Raw genomic sequence first — 20,258 nt, 5'->3', positions numbered from 1 at the left:
TTTAATTCAGTTATCCAGACCATTTGACATGGCTATGATTGGTAAAGCATGCAATACATATTCTGTAGTTACTAACAACATGTATTATAATGCACAATTGAAAGCAAGGACAGCACTAATTTCCTTAGAGTACAATTAGTGCATGCTTTCACGCAAATCAATGTAAGTGTCAGGACAAAGAAGAGACCACAGTCAACATGACTGTAGGCCTACAATCACGCACATCTGCCGAGGTTAGGGGGAGCTGGCACGATCCAGTAGGACACACCACACATGCACGCACCAACAGCTGGGCTGATGTTTAGGATGGGAGATGCATGACTGGGTGGAAGTGGACTGGTGCAGCCAGCCAATATGAGAGTCACCTTTCATCCCCTCACACATCGCTGGCCTGCCTTGGACCCGAGCCAGATGTGGAGAGAGATGGAGACAGAAGAGGGGGAGAGTTTTTGATTATTATCACTTTAGTTTATTATCTATTTCACTTGCCTCGGCAATGTAAACATGTTTCCCAATAAAGTCCCTGCCAATAAAGCCCCTTGAATTGAGAGAGAGAGAGAGAGAGAGAGAGAGAGAGAGGTGGTCTGCATCTCTGTCAGGAGGAGTGTACAGTACTTGGTCCTACTGTGAGATGTTTTATGTGTGTGAGAGCGGTACCACAGGAGCCGTTAAATTCTATAACCACCTAAAAGGGGAAGAGAGGCAATGGTCCTGGGGCTCTGTTCTATACAGTGGATGGAGGGAAAGTGTGGATGGACAAGAGGCAATTACATAAGAAGGAGGAGCAGGAGGCAAAACTGAGCCATCTTAAAAGACACACGTCCAGGCCAAATTTCCCAACAGCTTTGGAAAGAGTTTTAAAAAAGAGTTATCTGTGTTACGGTGACAGTAAGTTTTTGCGGTATTGTTTAACGTTTTAGAACGTGGGATAAAAAGGGCTGGGGGCTGGGTTGTTGTTGGTGTGACAGTTCTTAAGGGTTTGTGGTTTTACACCACACCTCCACAAAAGCCAGTGCTTGAGAATTTACCGGAGGGGAGGGGCCTGACTCTGGACTTAATGACGACTCACTATGGGCTGTGGGTGCTGGATGGCCCCAGAGCTGGCCATAACTGATGAATAGTGTGGACCACACTAACTGACATGCGCCGTTGGCTATAAGTGGGTGCGGTGAGCAGAGCCTTTTGAAGCTGGAGCCGTGGGCTGTGTTTGAACCATCAGCAGAGACCCTGCTCTCTGTAATGGACACCGACCTGTGGTTTGATCAGGGCTCCGGCAGGCCAACACAAGCACACACTTTCCTCCAATTGTATTACTGGGCTTGGGGAGGTGATGGAATTATTTCTGCTACAACACTGGTTTAATTCAAGGCAGATTTGACCCCAGCCTCACTTCTCGAGTTCAACTCATTGGATCAAGTCATAATCCTGCCTCGACCACATGAATAAGACACAGAGGGCGATGCACTCGTTCTTACCGCATACGTCAAATGTCACTCTGGTCCACGTTCAAGTCATGTGGCTCATGATGGTACCATTTCATCCGAAAGTTGAGGGAGCTTAACTGAGATCTACAGAGACGAGAGGAGAAGACAGACAAGTAGGACGAATGGTGCCACGCCACATTGACACAGAATCAACTTGGAGCTCTGTGACTTTTCTGTTTGCACAGATCCACAACCCAGCCCAAGATTCAGTAGATTACACTCTGTCCATGCCTTTTTACAATGGCAGTTGTAAAGTTACTTGGTGGCAAGTTGATGTACTAACATGGCAAGTACTTGTCCACCAGAGGCAATGTGAGAGCCTGTTAACATCTAGTAAACCATGAGCTATGGTTTGACATGTCGTACTTGGTTCGACAGGGGTATTCATATTTGACTGTTGAGAAACGGTGGACCATTATTCTGGAGAAATTCTGAAGGTTGCGTTGCCACAACCACACATAGGCCTACTGTAGGCCTACACTGCACCAGATCAACTAGTGGCTGACCCATCACACCTCTTCACAGGAATAATGTGCCAAACTGTCCCTAAACAGCAGAGCCTTATTAGACGTTTACTGTGAGCTATGACTAAACTAAGGCATCTCCGAGCACTCTGCGAAACATCCAAATTCCATGCCAGAAATACAGGCCTTTCTCCAAAACACATAATAACTCCTGTTCAAAGGCCCTATCTTGTATTATCATTTCAAAGGGGCCAAACACAAAACATACTCACACTCAACCTTGAGCTAGCTAACGAGGACGGGGCCCGGGCGAGGCAGGCTTTTCCAGTGACTGTGCAGCAGATAGAGACGGTTGTGGTTGCGGTTGGTTGCCGTTTGGTGTGTGACTCGGTCCGGCTCCCACACAGTTGAAACCAGGGGACCCGGAGTGAAGGGTGCTACTGAGGCCCCTGATCCTCGTGAAGTGGGGAGGGCTTTAATCTGAGTTTGAAATGAGAGACAGGGTCGTCCTGAGTGCCGACGGCCTCTGATTTGGTCTGTGGTTCCTTTGATAGCATGCATCCTACAGAAGTGAGGGAAACAATAAAAGATGACAGAGACAGTTCTTGGGGAAAACAGGTTTTAATCCATGGAGCTTCAATTGCTGCACTTCGGTCACAGCCTCCCCAGAGAGGGCAAGGGAGTCAAGCTGAGAGTGAAAAGCTGATATAACGTACAGTTAAAACACAATAACGTACAGTTTCTGATAGCAATCAGAATAGTCTTCTCTTTAAAGAGATTGAAGGGGATCTTAAGCACTTACAATTTGTAACATATTGTACGAATTGGAATTCCTAACACATGATACAAATTGCATTTATTTATTTGCAGGACACAACCCAGTAAGCAAAATGATGTTAGACGTCTTTTCCAGAAAGTAGCATTATATCACAATAATTATTATTTTATATAGGAAGAGGAGCCAGCTGAAGAACGCAACAGAATAATTAGTATTGCTCCAATTTACCACATACACTTACAGTATGTTAGCTTTATCAGAATCTTTCCAACTGACAGTCCAACCTTCAGAATTAACCAACAGACCACTTATTGTTTAGTTCAATGCACTGACTGTTCTCGCTCAGGATAATAGCATCTGCTGAATGACCAAAATTGAAATGCAAAAATCAAACAGTTGCAAAGAATGCTTGGTATTATTCTAATGAGCTCCACCCCAAACAAGTACACATTTGGTTGGTGCTGACCAGATTCAAATCTCAACAAATCATAGACGTCTAGGCTATATTTCACAAGTTTGAACAGTACAGTACAGTATGGCACAGTTAATACAGCAGAGTAGAGTAGAGTACCACAGTCTCAAACAGTAACAGTTTTAGTTCAGTAGAGTACAGTAAAATACGGTCCCAAACAGTACAGTTTAGTTCAGTAGAGTACAGTACAGTACGGTCCCAAACAGTACAGTTTAGTTCAGTAGAGTACAGTAGGAGGTCCCAAACAGTACAGTTTAGTCTCAGTAGAGTAGAGCTTTTTGGTCCCAAACACTATAGTTTAATTCAGTAGAGTACAGTACAGTACCCCAAGAACAGTATCAGTTTAGCATGGAGGTAGAAACATCAGTAAACATGTTTAATTCAGTGCAGTACAGTACAGTTCAGCACTCTAAAGTAGCTCTACTTACAATAAAGTACAGTATTTAATGTACACCACACTGTACTGTACTCTAGTGTGCTCTGTGCTCTATTGTACTTGTGTACTCTACTGTCAAAATACTATACTTTTATTTAATGTACTGTGCACTTAATGTACTGGGTACTCTGCTGTGCTCTAATGTATTGTAGGTGCTATGCTGTCCCAAACCGAAACATAGATGTCTATGTTTTGGCCAACAGGTCTGGACCGGATCAAAATGGACGTTGAAATCAAAGTCGGTCGGGACTGCACCAAAACAAGTGTTGAGTGGGAACATATCATACGAAATGGATGAAGTTGTACACAAAATGTACAGTTTTTATTGGTAGCACTGGTGCTCCTAACTTCTAAAAGATAGTAGCAAAACACAAAATTAAGGAATACCAGAAAATATTTTGACATCAATTGAGATATAGCCTATATTGGGCCTAGTGCTTTTTACACAATGTAGAAACCAAATATTCCACAAATGGCTTTCAATGACAGAGATTTGTATCAACATTATAGCTGTTTATAATAACCATATTAGCCCATCACTGTCTATAGTGAATGATAATTCTTCACATTTTACAGATGAAACGTCCAAGCTGCAACTGCATGCCAGCCATTTTATCTCAGTCAAATGGGAATATGCATTTAGCTTTTCTCAAATGATGAACGGATTTTGAGGAGCATCTGGAACCAAAATGGCTGACTTTAGAGTCCTGGTTGTACACCAATTTTGCGCAATTTTCGGGGACCCGCTTTGGCTCGTGACCTCTACTTTCAAATCTACTGGCTGAAATTATACAAACCTCTGTAGCATCACTTTAAGGCAACATTCTAAAGACATAATTGTTGATAGTCAATAATCAATATGGTAGTAATCTGTCCTTCCGGATTTTGTCAAATATAATATATTGACCCTGATGTCCATGCTTTGGCACGTTCATTTTGGTCACATTTAAATCAATGTGTCAGTCTGAGATAAAGCGTTTGCAAGACTGAAATTAAAATATGAAAATATAATCAAAACATGATCTAAAGAAAATGTTTAATCCCTCACATAGCATATTCTTACACAAATGTGTTTCAGTTTGTGCATGGTTTGTTTAAAGGCGTGGGCTTGAGAGAGAAATCAGAGTGTGAGAGACAAACCGTGTGAGAAACAGACAGATCGGGGCTACTTTGATGTGCTTCGGTGCTGGGTGCCGCTAGGAATAGCTGCTAGATAGAAAAAAGCACACATCGCAGATTCAATGGACAAATGTCTGTCTACAGACCACTACAGTAGGACTGTGTGTGTGTCGCACAATAACTCACAAGAGACTCACACTCATCCATGTGTGCAGACTCAAGTTGTCAATCACGTGAACTGGGAAAAAAGAAAAGAAGAAAAAACCTTTTCCCCCAAATATCCTCAAGCGAGGCAGACAACCGACACGCCTTTAAAGGGAATCAAAACAGCCTCCACCACATTTCAATCTTTGTTGTATTATGTTCCCTCCAGAAGGAGAAGGAAAAGTAGTATTTGTGTGATCAGAAATCTGCGACCAATATGCTCCCCATATGTCTGACTTCAACGTTGTGTCTTTCAACTCCGGTCTTGTTTTTGTTTTGGAGGAATTTGGCTTTTCTGCACATATCTATTTATCTATTCTTTGCTCTTATATACCCAGTGTATTAAGTGAAGCCTGTCATTGTGTGGATGCTGACAGCCCATCACTTAGCAGTGACTGTATGGTTTGCTTTATCAATAGCACATACAGCACTATTAGGAAAATGGGCCTAAATGGGGCCATAGGCCTACATTAGACACAGACAGAGTCCTGTAAACAGATCATGTAGAACTGCCGTTCAGATATGAAGCACATCAAGAAAAGTCAATGTTTTTTCAATCTACATTCCAAGATTACTTCATTTCCATCACACCGCCAGACTAGAGTTGCAGCCAACATCTGAACACTTCATCATTCATTGAAATATTACAGACACTAAGCTCAGTAACTCACAGCCATAGTTTGAAATATTCACCTGTGTATTCACGTCTATTGCCATGACTCAACGTGGTTCAACATGGTCTCTGTACAACAGTAATTATCTTTGGAGGCTGTCATATTTATTTTCCTAGTAATTTTAGACTGCTGAAGTCGGTCGGTCGGTGCGCTCACTGCGTCGTGTATATTTTTAGATCGTGTCAGATTGAAGAAGTAACAGATTGTGTCGACTTTTCCTTATTTGAGGCAGGGTGGTCCCTCTACAGCCTAGTGTCTGGGACTGTCACAACAACGTGACCCCCTGAACATTTCCAACACACACTCACCCCTGTCTCATCTGTAGGGCGAGGGAGCAATCCTCCCCAATAACAAAGCCGCCATTGACACTGACCCTAACCTCCTCATCACACTCCCACGTTGCCCACCCGGGCCCAGTGCTGGGCTGGCCATAGGGCCCCGGAATGCGGTTCAGGTGGAGAGCTGTGCTGTTTCCAATTAGCAGGGTATAAATTAGCATTGCTCTCTCCTGTCTCCTCTCCAAACATTGCTGTCTCCCCATTCTTTTTGACCCCTCCACACTTCACTCTTGCTCTGACCTCCCCTCTGCCACTCCACCACATAAATGTCCTCTCTTTATGGCTCTTGTCTGCAGCCCCTGCACTACCCACTCTCATGCTGTGTGGTTAACGTGCAGTGCATTTGGTATAAAGTTTTTTGTCGGTCAATGAGTGTATAAATCCAGTGTTTTATATTTGAGTCTGAAAGGATATATACCTCCCAGGTTTACTGTAACTCTGCTCAAATCCTGTACAGAGGACAAGGACAAAGACGGACTCATATATAGTTTCTGTCTGCAATCCAGTATACTGTATGTTGGGTCATATTAATATTCAATTACAAAAGTAGAATGTGCAAAATGTGAAACTGAGCGAGTGTAGTCTTTTATTTCTGGACTTGTTACAATGTATTTGCGAGCTCTTTTCCACAGGTCAGTCTGTTAAATGGAGTGTTATTTTTCCAGGGCAAATAGATCAGGCTCAGTGTAGCCAAGTAGGACCTGAGGTCAACCTGGCACTGAGGGTTCACATCTGTTTAAATAAATCCTTCACGGTGCCATCAGCAGTATAAACACACATGCACACACACACACACACACACACACACACACACACACACACACACACACACACACACACACACACACACACACACACACACACACACACACACACACACACACACACACACACACACAGTGATAGTTTTCATCATTAACTTTTTCACATTCCCGCTTTTGGCACCTGTCATCCCTATATTTTTTGTCTCGTTCTTTACGAGCGCGGCCTGCCGTTACTGAGAACACAGCACATGGGAGGGAAATTTACAGAGCGTGTCCTCCCCAGACCGCGCACGTTCACAGGGATCAAATGCTCCCAAGGTGTCCTACGTATAACTCTATATTTTCCCTCTGCCAGACCCCCCCATTCACTCTTTTACAGAGCCTGAGACCTCCGCTTGCCCTCTGAGCTCCCACTTTATGAGCCCCCAGCTCATCCCTTGACTTGTAGAGAAAACAAGACCGGGGCAGCGTTTTATAGGGCTGCTGGGGGAAAGACAGGGAAAGGCCCAAAAAAGAGAAAAGTATGGTTTAGTCTCCTGCTCCCTGAGCATCAGAAAGAGACATGGGGAGGGTGATAGAGGGAGGGAAAGAGGGAACGAAGAGGGAAGAACTGTGGAGAAGAGAGGAGCAGTTTGCTGAGGAAGTGGTCATGCTGTGTTTTGCAGCGGCCTGCCACCAGTGTCTGCACCAGAGACCAGACCAACATCCCCTCTTCGACTGGCATTCCCTCCATTCAGCTGGCCAGGAGGGTGAGGGGATGAGGATGCAGAGAAAAAGAGAACGAAAAGCGACGAGGGCGTGAACTCTCCTCCCTGACGCAGGCTCACTCGTGGGCTCCCTCCTCCGCAGGAGTCCCGTGCCTCTTTAGATAAACACAGCGGATCAGTTAACAGCTTTCACCTCCCTCACTCCCTCTCTCCCTCCTTCCCTCTCCAGATGTTTGGCCCATGCAGCCAAGTGCACCCAGGGCTGAGGAGTGGAGATCTCCAGCATCGATTGGAATGCTGCTCCTCCATCCATCTCCATCAGTGGAGACGCCATTTGTTTGACTTGAGATATGATTGTGTTTTCCCTTCCCCACACCTGCAGCTTCCTCTGGACCTACCCTGATCTACCCTGAGACCTATGATCAATCGCATTGACTTGGGAAAATAGTAGCAGAGCAGCTGCAGCCACATGCTTTATGAGTTCTGCCTGTGGTTCCAGGCAACCTGTGGATGAACAACATCCTGAGCACAGTTTAATTATCAAAGTGTTATTCCCATCAAACTAAACCCAGGAACACATTTTATGTTCCTCTTATATTCTTGCAATGGAGTAATCAGGCTCTACCTACCCCATCTGTTTTAAGTTGTTGCTCTCTCTTTCCTTTCTGCACTGCTGCGACTTTGTGTCATTCAACAGACTGTGTTTTATATGGATTAAATGCTCCTCTAACACTGTCTTATCATGCACCAGGCCCAACCTCATTAGTCAATAGCGCTCAGCAACTGGTAGTGGGGAGTTCTGAAGAGACGGCCCAAAGTTAGCAGTGCTCATTTCAACACGGTGGGCTACCCTGTTGTTCAAATCCTCTCAAGCTGTTCCAGACATCTGACAACCGCTACTTTTATTTATTGACTTCATTTTGCTCAGAGGGCAGGTTTTTACTTCTCCCTGAGTGATGCAGAGTTAATGTAGAGCTGTGCACTGCAAGTGCTTTTTCTCTCCCTTCAAACCGTACTTAAGCGTTTAAACACTCTGGGTAATGACGTGCTGTTGTGGAAGTGAAAACCATGCCGGATAAAAAAAAAAAGAGACAAACATCCCTGCAGGCTTTCCCTGAGGAGAGAGGAAGCCATTGAGGAGAGGATGAGAGAGAGGAGGACCCTGTTAATCACAATGAATGAGCACCTCTTAGGGCCCTTGTGTCCACTGAGCTAGGAGCGCTCAGAAACCCCTGGGCTGAGTTACTGCTTGCTCAGAGTGTGAAGAGAGATCCAGATTCTCTCCCACACAGACAAGATATCACCCCAACCAATTGTAGGTTTCTGTTGTATTAATTGTTTTCTCTTCTTTGCTTACTTTTCCAACATGTCAGTGTGTATTTTGTCAGTGTATCCCACTAGAAATGATTAAATAGTCTATGATTAAATAGTCTATTTACTGTTTTCTCACATTTGTCAGCACAATGAGGGAGGACTTCCGTTGGCATTTGATAGATCCTCCCGGAAATTGGAACGATCACATATCAAATGTCTCTTAACCAGAATGTTTAAGTTTCGCCAGTTGGTTTTAAATTCTACAAACTCTACTGCTGCTCTACTGACAAAAGAAAGAGTCTGCTATGAAAATGAAAGTAACAGACATACAATGGTGATTCCATACTGCATTTCAAAGACAATGTTTGTGTATGCAATTTAAAAACAAGAGTTACTTGGAGTGAGCACATATTACAATGATCAATGAATTAAAAGAGCTCCGATTGTTGGCAGAAGCTCAGAAGGAAGGGTTTCAGTTTCCCCAACTTATTATTACATAAATGCCTTTTGAGTATGGAGATCATCATGTTTAGCTGTGTCTGTTTTTCTTTGGATGCATTGAAGTGATTCTCCCTACTGTAGCTCTACTGCCTTATAGAATGCCTTCCCCAGAGCAGCTTTTTCAAATTTGGGGCTTGCGACACTCAGCCAAAAGCCGCAAATTACCCCCCTCTAGCAGCAGTGAATTAGGAACCATTTTGTGTTTGCTATAAAAACAGGGGAGAGAGAAGCAAGGGGAAAATGTAGCTTACACCAGGGACCACCAACGGAGGCAACATGGGATGAACAGCTCGCTGGCCGACAGATTGGGTGGCAGGGCGGTGCTTTTACGCTTACTCTCTAATCTCTGAACTTCACAGCAATCAGCTTTATCACATCACTGCTACATAGTATAACACAACATTCATTACATACAGTAAGAATTACTGTACTTATGTTACTATTCCATTGTTTACAAGCCTTTGAATTAGCTTTGTAATTTCCCCAACCCAGACCTGCAGCACTGATAAAATAAGGCTTTTGCTCCAACACCAGCACCCTCAGGGATGCAGTGACTTTGTTGACATTGTGTAGCAAAGGGTGAGATATGAGGTGCCAATTCAATGGATGTACTCTCTTTATGTCATTGATGCCATTCTTTTCAGTAGAGGGAGAGGGCTAGGTTTGGCTTCCTGCTATGCGGTTGGTCTGAGCACCAACCTAAAAAGTCTTTTTTCTTATTTTGTACAAAGCGTGAGGTTTGGCTCGCCTGCCTAATCTGCTTCGATTGAGCCAGTCCATGTTTTCCCATTCTGGCAACATTTTCAATGCCCCTTTAAAATCCACTTCCAAGTTGTAATATGCCACTGCAGACGTTATTGAAAGAAGGAAGAAAACCAAAACTGGAGAGAGGGGGGTTGTAGGAGGGACCTATCCCCTACTGTTACTCTTTAACTTCAGATTTTCCAAACTTCATCACGTCTCCATGGTGATGCCTGGTGGAGCAGGCAGGCACACTCTGTCTTGCTCAGAGATCAGGTGGCCAGCAGATCATGGCCAGGTTGGGGTTAGAGTTATTCTCGTTAAGCCATAGGCCTACTACAACTGTAATCAGAGCCCGGCTAGCCTGACCCCACTCTGACACGTCTTGGACCAGATGTTAATTGTGCTTCCTGCTTCTTTTTGATTAAATGACATCAGGTTTTAGTCTTGTTTGTATGGCTAATGACGCTCATTTGGTGCAATAAGCGGTTTAGGGGCTGCTGTGGGTGACATCACCCCTCAGTGCCTTTGATCTGAGCTCTCTGAGGATATACTAGCTAGCTTTTCTTGTTGGCCACAGTTGTGCTAGGGTTAGAGCTGTTGGTCCATACCTGTGGGTCTGGACTTGATGACGACAAGAAGGTAGAGTACATGATATTGCCCGATTCTTGTTGCCCAACCATTGGGCACATTGGGTAGAGCTCTCTTCACCCACCAGCCCTAAGAGGTGCCAGGCTGCAGGAATATGGTGAGGGCATGAGGTCGCCAGCTGGGACGCAGCAGGGTACCAGGAAGATTGAAGGGGGCATTGGGAAAAGGGGGTCATGACCAAATGCCACCCATTGAACTGCATAATGGCTGCATTAGAGGGCCTGTGTTTTGTCTCACAGATGTTATAATGAGGCTGATTCGATTAACAATAAAACCCAGAGCGCAACTGCGGATATTTTGATGTTGTTTGCGAGAATATTTTGATCTTGGTGTTTCGTGAGAGAAGTTGGGTAGTCTTCTGGGATATAGAGGGAGTCAGTGGGTGGAGGGTGTGGTTAGTCAATTCATGGATATAGAGGCAAAGTCCATTAGGGTTCTATGATTAACACCAGGAAATCTATGGCTCGACACCAACTCAGATAACTTCACCCTTGTCTTATCAGGCACCTAATCAGACCCCATGCCTACTAGTCTTTTCCTGTCTTGCAATCTCCATCTCTGTAAACCCTTCTCCATCTCTATAAAACCCCTCTCTCCCTCTTTTTCTCTCCTACCCCTCTCTCTACCCCTCTCTCCCCCTATTTTTTCTCCCTCCCTCTCTCTACCCCTCTCCCTCTTTTTCTCCCTCCCTCTCTCTACCCCTCTCTCCCTCTTTTTCTCCCTCCCTCTCTCTACCCCTCTCTCCCTCTTTTTCATCCTCCCCTCTCTCTCTCTCTCTCAGCACGTGGCTGAGGTGTGAGATCATTCTCCTTCTGGGTGGCTTTCCTGCTATATGTCACTGTCATCTGCTGGCACTGAGGGTTGGGGGTCCCTTTCCAAAACACACTGCACTGCCCTCCACCGCGCCACACACATAAATTCTTGGGCACGAGACTGGAGAACGGTGCACCAATGCAGCACCCTTTTTACTGGTCCTGGCAGGGTGAAGCACAGACCGGTGAAGCAGGGGAGAGAGGGAGACGCAGAGGGTGGAGGATATATAATTGAATAACTCTCAAAAGTGGGGCAGCAGGGATCAGCCCTGCCAGGAAAAGCAAACGCCAACAAGCCGGGCCTGTGGAAGTCAGCCATTAAAGTGAGAGGAGAAAACCTCTGCTCTGATCAGCCGTAGCACAGGGCTAGCTTTTCAAAGGCTAACTCAAAATGCCACCTACTTACTGTAGCTTCCCCCTCTATACATTGATACTATCACCCCTCAATTCTGATCACTGTAGCCAACAGATAATCCCTTTGAAATTGTGCTGCACTTAAATGCTTGTATTGTCTTTAGTCTCTTTCAATTAAATTTCAATTCAATCCATTTAAATAACTTACAAACCACTCTCAACAGTTCAGGAAAATAAAAACATTCAAGGGAACTCATTCCAAATGATGCATTTCAAATGTAGGAATAACATGTAGGAATAACATTGAAACATTGTTTTAACATCTAAACGTTGTTTTTCATTAATGACTGATTAGCTAAGGATATCCCACAATGCACCACTCTCTGCACTGTGATCTGGCTGTGGAAAGGAAGAAAGGGGAAGGTGGGTGTTGGAGGAATGAGTTTACCTTGCCTGTTTGGCTTGGCCTTAATAATGCTCGAATGAAAGCATGGCATAGCAACCGTGTCAGGCATGAATGGACTTCTGACTAAATCGACAGACTTTTCCCAGGAAATGGCCTCTACATCAGAGGGAAGATGTGAGTTATGATAAGTCATAACTGATAATCCACGTGGAACTGAGTAGAAACCTGGAGCGGTAACAGGGCACGCATCACTGATGGGAGTCACATAAACCTACATTCATCAAGTTCATAGTGTTATGAATAAACATAATGTGACATCGATTGGAGTCTCCTGTAGTGATGTATTCAATTTAAGGCCCAGTGTCATTGTTGTTACAATTGCTGAGCCCTTTTACATATTTTATTTCTAAATGAATTGGCAGTCAAGGAACATTCTTTCACATGCCATTTAACAAGAACAAAAGTGAGACTATAAGAGAGAGAATGTAGGAGAGAGGTGGTGCTTACCAGGGGTTATGCAACAGGTCTCCACTGACAGAAAAAGAGGAGGTAGTCACATTTTCTCTCACATCCTGTTAGACACCCATCTTGAAGGAAGTAAAATAAAGTCAAACACAACTGATTATTGGCAAGTTTCTTCTTCCCTTACGACAGGGATGGAGAAGAAATGTGTGATAAAGGACAGCTGAACACACATACAAGAGGACATACATGCACAGTTTCTGTCTTGCTTATTTTGCCAGGTGCAGTGACTTTCCCCGCAGATAAAGGTCACTCCTTTCTCTCTCTGTCAATCAACAGCACTGCTCTGCTTTTCTGATTGTTTGTTTGTCTCTTTCTCTATTTGTTCTGGATAAAAGAGCATCGACTTTTGCATCGTCTACAAAGCTTTCACACAGACCCATTGACTGATGCATGAGGAGCGGCTTGACTTTGAGGTCTCATACCTGACCAGGGAAAGTGACTCAACCTTAGTTGGAAGTTTACATACACTTAGGTTGGAGTCATTAAAATGTATTTTTCAACCACTCTACACATTTCTTGTTAACTAACTATAGTTTTGGCAAGTTGGTTAGGACATCTACTTTGTGCATGACACATGTAATTTTTCCAACAATTGTTTCCAGACAGATTATTTTATTTTATAATTCACTGTATCACAATTCCAGTGGATCTGTAGTTTGCATACACTAAGTTGACTATGCCTTTAGACAGCTTGGAAAATTCCAGAAAAAAGATGTCATGGCTTTAGAAGCTTCTGATAGGCTAATTTGAGTCAATTGGAGGTGTACCTGTGGATGTATTTCAAGGCCTACCTCAGAAAAAAATTGTAGACCTCTACAAGTCCACAAATTCATCCTTGGGAGCAATTTCAAATGCCTGAAGGTACGTTCATCTATACAAACAATAGTACGCAAGTATAAACACCATGGGACCACTCAGCCGTCATACCGCACAGGAAGGAGACGTTGTTCTGACTCCTAGTGATGAACGTACTTTGTGCGAAAAGTGCAAATCCATCCCAGAACAACGGCAAAGGACCTAGTGAAGATGCTGGAGGAAACAGGTACAAAATTATCTATATCCACAGTAAAACCAGTCCTATATCGACATAATCTGAAAGGCCGCTCAGCAAGGAAGAAGCCACTGCTCCAAAACCGCCACAAAAAAAGACAGACTACGGTTTGCAACTGCACATGGGGACAAAGATCGTACTTTTGGAGAAATGTCCTCTGGTCTGATGGAACAAAATATAACTGTTTGGCCATAATGACCATCGTTATGTTTGGAGGAAAAGGGGAGGCTTGCAAGCCAAAGAACACCATCCCACCCGTGAAGCAGGGGGTGGCAACACCATGTTGTGGGGTGCTTTTGCAGGAGGGACTGGCACTTCACAAAATAGATGGCATCATGAGGTTGGAAAAATGACATGGATAAATTGAAGCAAACATCTCAAGACATCAGTCAGGAAGTTAAAGCTTGGTTGCAAATGGGTCTTCCAATGACAATGAACCCAAGCAACTTCCAAAGTTGTGGCAAAATGGCTTAAGGACAACAAAGTCAAGGTATTGGAGTGGCCATCACAAAGCCCTGACCTCAATCATATAGAAAATGTATGGGCAGAACTGAAAAGGCGTGTGCGAGCAAGGAGGCCTACAAACTTGACTCCAGTTACACCAGCCTGTCAGGAGGAATGGGCCAAATCACCCAACTTATTGTGGGAAGCTTGTGGAAGGCTACCCAAAATGTTTGACCTAAGTTAAACAATTTAAAGGCATTGCTACCAAATACTAATTGAGTGTACATAAACTTCTGACCCACTGGGAATGTGATGAAAGAAATAAAAGCTGAAATAAATCATTCTCTACTATTATTCTGACATTTCACATTCTTAAAATAAAGTGGTGATCCTAACTGACTGAAGCCAGGAATTTTTACTGTGTTTAAATGTCAGGAATTGTGAAAAACTGAGTTTAAAATGAATTTGGCTAAGGTGTATGTAAACCTGACTTCAACTGTATATGTTGCCGAGGCCTGACGATGCTAGTATAATCAATGAAGGCACTGGCTGTCCCAGAGTTTACACTTTATCTATTTTCTAATTTACCAGAGTTCTGAGATGAATCATGACTGACCACATAATACAAGATGGCATTATGGCTCTGACACTGTTATCATACAGTCTCTGTTCGATACATGGGCTAAAATGACCCATTAGTGGTATTTTCAGTTTTCTTTCAAGCAGATAAGTATCATTCGAACACTAAATATTTACTGTCAGATGATACAAATCTCATGCTGGATCTATTAAGGTTACTTCACCACAATTCCCACCACACTGTTTAAGATGATCAATAGCAATAATAAACGTTTAGTGTTTCATGTGCAAAAAAAATGTATGACCACAAAAAGGATCAAATAAACAGTGTGACCCAGTATGAGCGAGTCTGTACATTTCCTGAATCAAACTTATTCCTTATTCAAACGGGGACCCACAAAGAAAATCATTGTGTATTTCTCTCTCAGTCAAGCAACTTAACAATTCGCCATCAGGCAACAATCTTTTACATTTATTTAACTCCTTCAATGGGTGCCAAACGGCATTAGACTGAATTGGATTTTGTACTTCTATCCATCAGCCCTTTTCAAAAAGCTTTAGAGTAGTCATCAATCTAAACTAGACTTAGAATAGAATTAAATAAATACTTTCCTCCCAAGAAACCTAACATTATTTTCTTCCTGTCATGTTCAGTGTAACACAGCACGGTCTGGCATAGAAGTAAAAGAAAAACACACAATAAATCCAAACAAGGATGTTAAAAGAAAACAGCAAATATGGTTAATTTTATAATTCAACATTTACATGAATAATCTGTCTCAAATACTCAATCTTCATTATAATGCATGAGAAATGTCTGTTCCTTTGGGTTGAAACAGTACTAGAATCATCTCCAATGTGGCTCCAGATATTTTAAACGATATTAAGAGGCTAAGGAAACCTTTATATTCCTTTTATGTTTTGTTCCTTTTATGTTTCACAAATATATAGCATGCAGTATCACCATTTTACTTGATTGTGATATCTATCAAGTTATAAAGCTATTTGTTATTAATTACTTTAAAATATTGTTTTTAAAACATCCAGAATTCTCAGGGCTTTAATAGGGCTTTAATATTCTTACAATGTAATATTGCTTTTATTTTCTGACTAATAGATCTATATTCCACGAATCTGGTTCTAGCAAAACCGAATTAAATCACGTCGTGTCGATGTCTATTTAAACACATATTTGAATAAATCCTCAACTGGCAACGGTTCGTTTGTGGTATACCTCTTTGAATAGTAAGCTATAGGCTCAAGCTACATCTCCCATACAAACATATTAAAACATTTATATGAAAAAAAATCTCATAAGGAATGCTTTGGAGAGAGACAACCAAATGCGGATTTAGAAATTACCTCATAATCCGACAAGAAAATATGAAGTCTTTGAATGTGTTGTACAGATTTTTTCAATTTTTGGTTTGAGATCGAGCAGGCTGTGTGGAGAATGACGCAAAATCAGGCCATTATAATACGATGTTGAACAAATGGATGGATGTGGTGTAACTCAACTGACAATCTGAAAGCTGCGCAGCTGCACAGACCGTTACTTCTAGACTTCAAATTTAGAAAGAGCATTAATTTACAATGTGTTTAAGCGTCAGTTTTTGGGGGATGAATGGCAAACGACAGCGAGATGCTGCAGAACAACCACATTGAGAGATGTTCATGATATATAAATAATTGCAGTAGGGCCTATATTGTAGCCATAAAAAAAACGAACAAAAAATAAAATGTTTCAATTGTAGTATCAGAAAATCCTCAACATGTAGTCATAACATTCCAGGATACTTGATTTAGAATAGATTAGTCAACACAATATTGCATCTCGTTCATGTGATCTTTATATTGTCTGATTCCGCACATCGCTTGATCCTCAGTCCCTGTTTCGACAGACACTTTTAAAGCTATACCGTCAAAATTTGCCAATTATTTAAAGAATTTTATTTGACCTAATAGGCTTACATTTTTTACATACGGGCTAAACATCATATCATTGAATAGCATCATATTTTATTATTAGAGAAATGCTAACCAGCCAAACTAAATGACCCTAATTTTGTAAAAGGTTCTGAACATAATTTAACCCACACGTCATCTACACAATCAACAACATTTTGAATTAAATGGTTTTCCTGCTGAAAGATGCAATCAAGTCCACTACGCATTAAGGCCTACTATAGTTTTTTAAATTTTTTAAATGCAGCTATATTTCCATTGATTAAAAATATACGCTATGCAATCATCAGTTAAAGGCATCAATTACAGATCTTCAATTGTGCCAACATGGTCAGGTCAGTGACGCAAAGGCATATAAGAAAATGACTGAGTTATATATATTGTTTTAAATACTTTATTTCTTTCCGAATATAAAAGGAAACTCGCCAGTTAAATATTTGCATTTCAATTGACAAATGTACTTCATACATTAGACAGTAAAAAGCAAGATGCTATGAAACATGTAATCAATGCAAGGCATACATCTACAGCATTCTTAAGAACTTTTCAAATAGGCCTAGATGAACCAGAAAGTCCATCTAATTACCATTTGCCAAATAACTTTTTCCACAAGAGCTTCAAAAATATCTATCACCTGAGATACAAATTAAAAATGTAAAGTCTGAAACACAACTAAAATATTCACAAGCACTGATCATTTAGCCAGGTCAGAGGTGCTGCGCTGAGTTTGTAATTTCTGATATTCTTGATGTAAACTGGCGAGATGTGGTGACGCCGTGGAGTGGAACAGCGCAGGGGACGCGTAGGGAGCGCAGGAGGTCAAAGCGGAAGAAAAGGTGGCACAGCGGCTCGGATTGAAGGACCCGATAGTGACAGGCTGCTGTGATTGAAGAAAAGCCTTGGCAGCGAAAGTGTTCCGGGTAAACAGGCTCGACAAAGCCGGTAGCAGGCAGCTAACAGGTGGGATGGTGGGCGCGCATGACGAGTGTGCATGGTGATGGAAGCCGAACGGATATATCTCCAAACTGGGTAGCTGAAGACCCGCTGTGCCAAGTCCATAAGTACTATACAAGTTGTGAAAGCCACTGGGCTCAAGGGGTTGCTCCTTGAGCACCCCCGAAACGAAAATGCTGGCGTTTGAACCTCTTCCTTCGACGCAGAAAGCTCCCATTCTCAAACATGTCCGAAGAATTGGGGTCCAGCGTCCAGTAGTTTCCCTTCCCTGGATTACCAGGCTCCCGGGGCATTTTGACAAAGCAGTCATTGAGAGAAAGGTTGTGTCTGATGGAATTCTGCCAGGCAGGGAACTTCTCACGATAATAAACGAATCGGTGGCTGATAAAGTCACATATCTCGCTGAGGGTAAGACGCTTTTTTGGGGCTTTGTAATATGGCCATTGTTATCAAAGCGATGTAGGAGTACGGAGGCTTTACCGACGCCGGGCTTTTACTTGCTGCTGGAGGACGCTTCGATGTGGGTGAGTAGTCGTCCCTATCCTCGTCCTGCCCGCTCGAAGACAAAAAAGTGTCAGGTTCATGCTCTGCGCTTCTCGCCTCTTCCAAAGGTAAGGACACGAGATGCTCATCTCCGTTATCCCTGAGTCCCTCTCCCACTACGTCAATAACAAAATCTTCCATGGGCTCCAAGTCCAATGTCATACTCCACGGGCAGAGCCAAAACCACCTGCCCCAACAGGTGGGAAAGGGTCAGTTCTTTGAAAGGGATAGATGCTCACGCGCAAGGCTTTGCCCTCTCCATTCACACAAAATAAACAAGCTTAAAATATGTGCGCTCAGCCCCCCTCTCACGTTAGTTATTCAAGAGAAAAAAACAATCCTTCAAAAAATCCAAAGCCTTTTTATCTCCAAACAAACATGAAATGGAACAACTTTCTCGCCTTAAACGGAGAAAAGGGAGGCTGAGAAAGTTATGAAGCACCGTGAGACTTCCAAGATGTCCAGCATCCTCTCTCGTTGGTTTCCTGTTGGAACTGTAACCGTATTGGATCAGGTGACTGTGATGTCATGGTTATGATCGAGGAGAAGCTCTTAACCAATCGAAACAAGGCAATCGGTACCAAAGTACCAACCGTTACCTATCATCATCCCATCACTCCAAAATCAACATCATATTTCAAATTCCATTCAGTAAATTACCTTTCGTTTAATAAGTGACAACTATAATATCAATATGGTGGGGGAAAATGATGTTATCCTATTAGACCAAGGCCTACTTGTAGATGGCTATTCGAAATATCAAATATATGGAGGAGTAGACATATAGCCGCCCTAGATCATCTGAACTATCACCACATCAATAACACATTTTCAAAAAGAAAATGGCCTATAATTGTAATTTCGTGAAGCGCCAAAAACAAAGATAACTCAGTATACGCTTTTTTTCTGAATAAATAATAATGTCCTACTAAAGGGCGCTTCGAACATTTTTCTTATAATATTTTAGCAACATATGCCCATGTGCAAAACATGGAGGAGAGTATGAATTGAAGTATGAGTATGAATGAAAGGCTACACAATAAAAATGTGCCTAAAGACTCCATCACACCAACAGCTTTATTGTGTTTTGGTACACCAAAAGTACATTCATTTCCAATGGAACGCTGCATTTGGCTTGCAGCATTGTGTTACAGAGGCAGTTGTAGTGCGTTCTGTGTGGTGCATATGTTGGATTAATCGAACATGTGCATCTTATTGTATGCATAGACTGCTTGACAGAAACAGTAGCAGATGGTGAATGTTGAACTTTTGTTGCACACATATCCAGATGATGCTGCGTACATTTTGCTTAAACACTATAGGTGTGATCGAGGCTTAAATTCTAACATTTTGCACAAATGGCACCGACTAAACAACTATAATATAGGGAAGCGTGTTGAGTTAGAAATGTTGAAAATACGAAGTTAGACATGAAGTTTAATCAAATCAAATGAGGAATCATTTTTATTAGGTTAATGCTTATTTCAAGAAATGATGTGCTTTGGATAAAGGCATAATGGTTGTGAAAATATCACTTCATATACTACAGCCAGAGGCCCACATTCAAAATTCTGCAATAATTGAAAGGCTAGATTAAATCAATCAATCTAGATCGATCAAAAAATAAATGTGGTAGGCCTATTCGTTTTAGCCAAGGTAAATGAGACAAATCAAAGGAGAGTGAAGATTAACAATACTTGTGTTGATATTGGGGACTTGCAGTGACGGAAGAGAAGTATGAGCAAACTCCATAATCTATATCTATAGTGGCAAAAACAATTGTTGGACCAGTAGGCCTAAGGGTCACATTCAGAAGGTGTCTATCCCTATAGATAGAGAATTTACGGCGCCTTGCAACTTCGACCATTTATAGAGGGAAATGTGGCATATAGAAATGTATAGTAGCCTAATTATGCTAATAACATGCTGCTATTATAATAGCAACAGGAATAATATTCGAGCATATTGAAACTAGGCT

At 42.3% G+C, this 20,258-nt stretch overlaps 1 pseudogene; it reads right to left on the bottom strand.

The window, feature by feature from the left end:
- Positions 1-17,261: 17,261 nt before the first annotated feature.
- On the bottom strand, positions 17,262-18,579 carry LOC121844908 (annotated as a pseudogene).
- Between the last annotated feature and the right edge of the window lie 1,679 nt (positions 18,580-20,258).

The sequence above is a fragment of the Oncorhynchus tshawytscha genome, unplaced genomic scaffold (assembly GCF_018296145.1).
Source record: "Oncorhynchus tshawytscha isolate Ot180627B unplaced genomic scaffold, Otsh_v2.0 Un_contig_2910_pilon_pilon, whole genome shotgun sequence".
Classification (NCBI taxonomy): Eukaryota; Metazoa; Chordata; class Actinopteri; order Salmoniformes; family Salmonidae; genus Oncorhynchus; species Oncorhynchus tshawytscha.
Note: the sequence above shows the minus strand (reverse complement) of the source record. Positions and strands in the feature narration are given on the sequence as shown.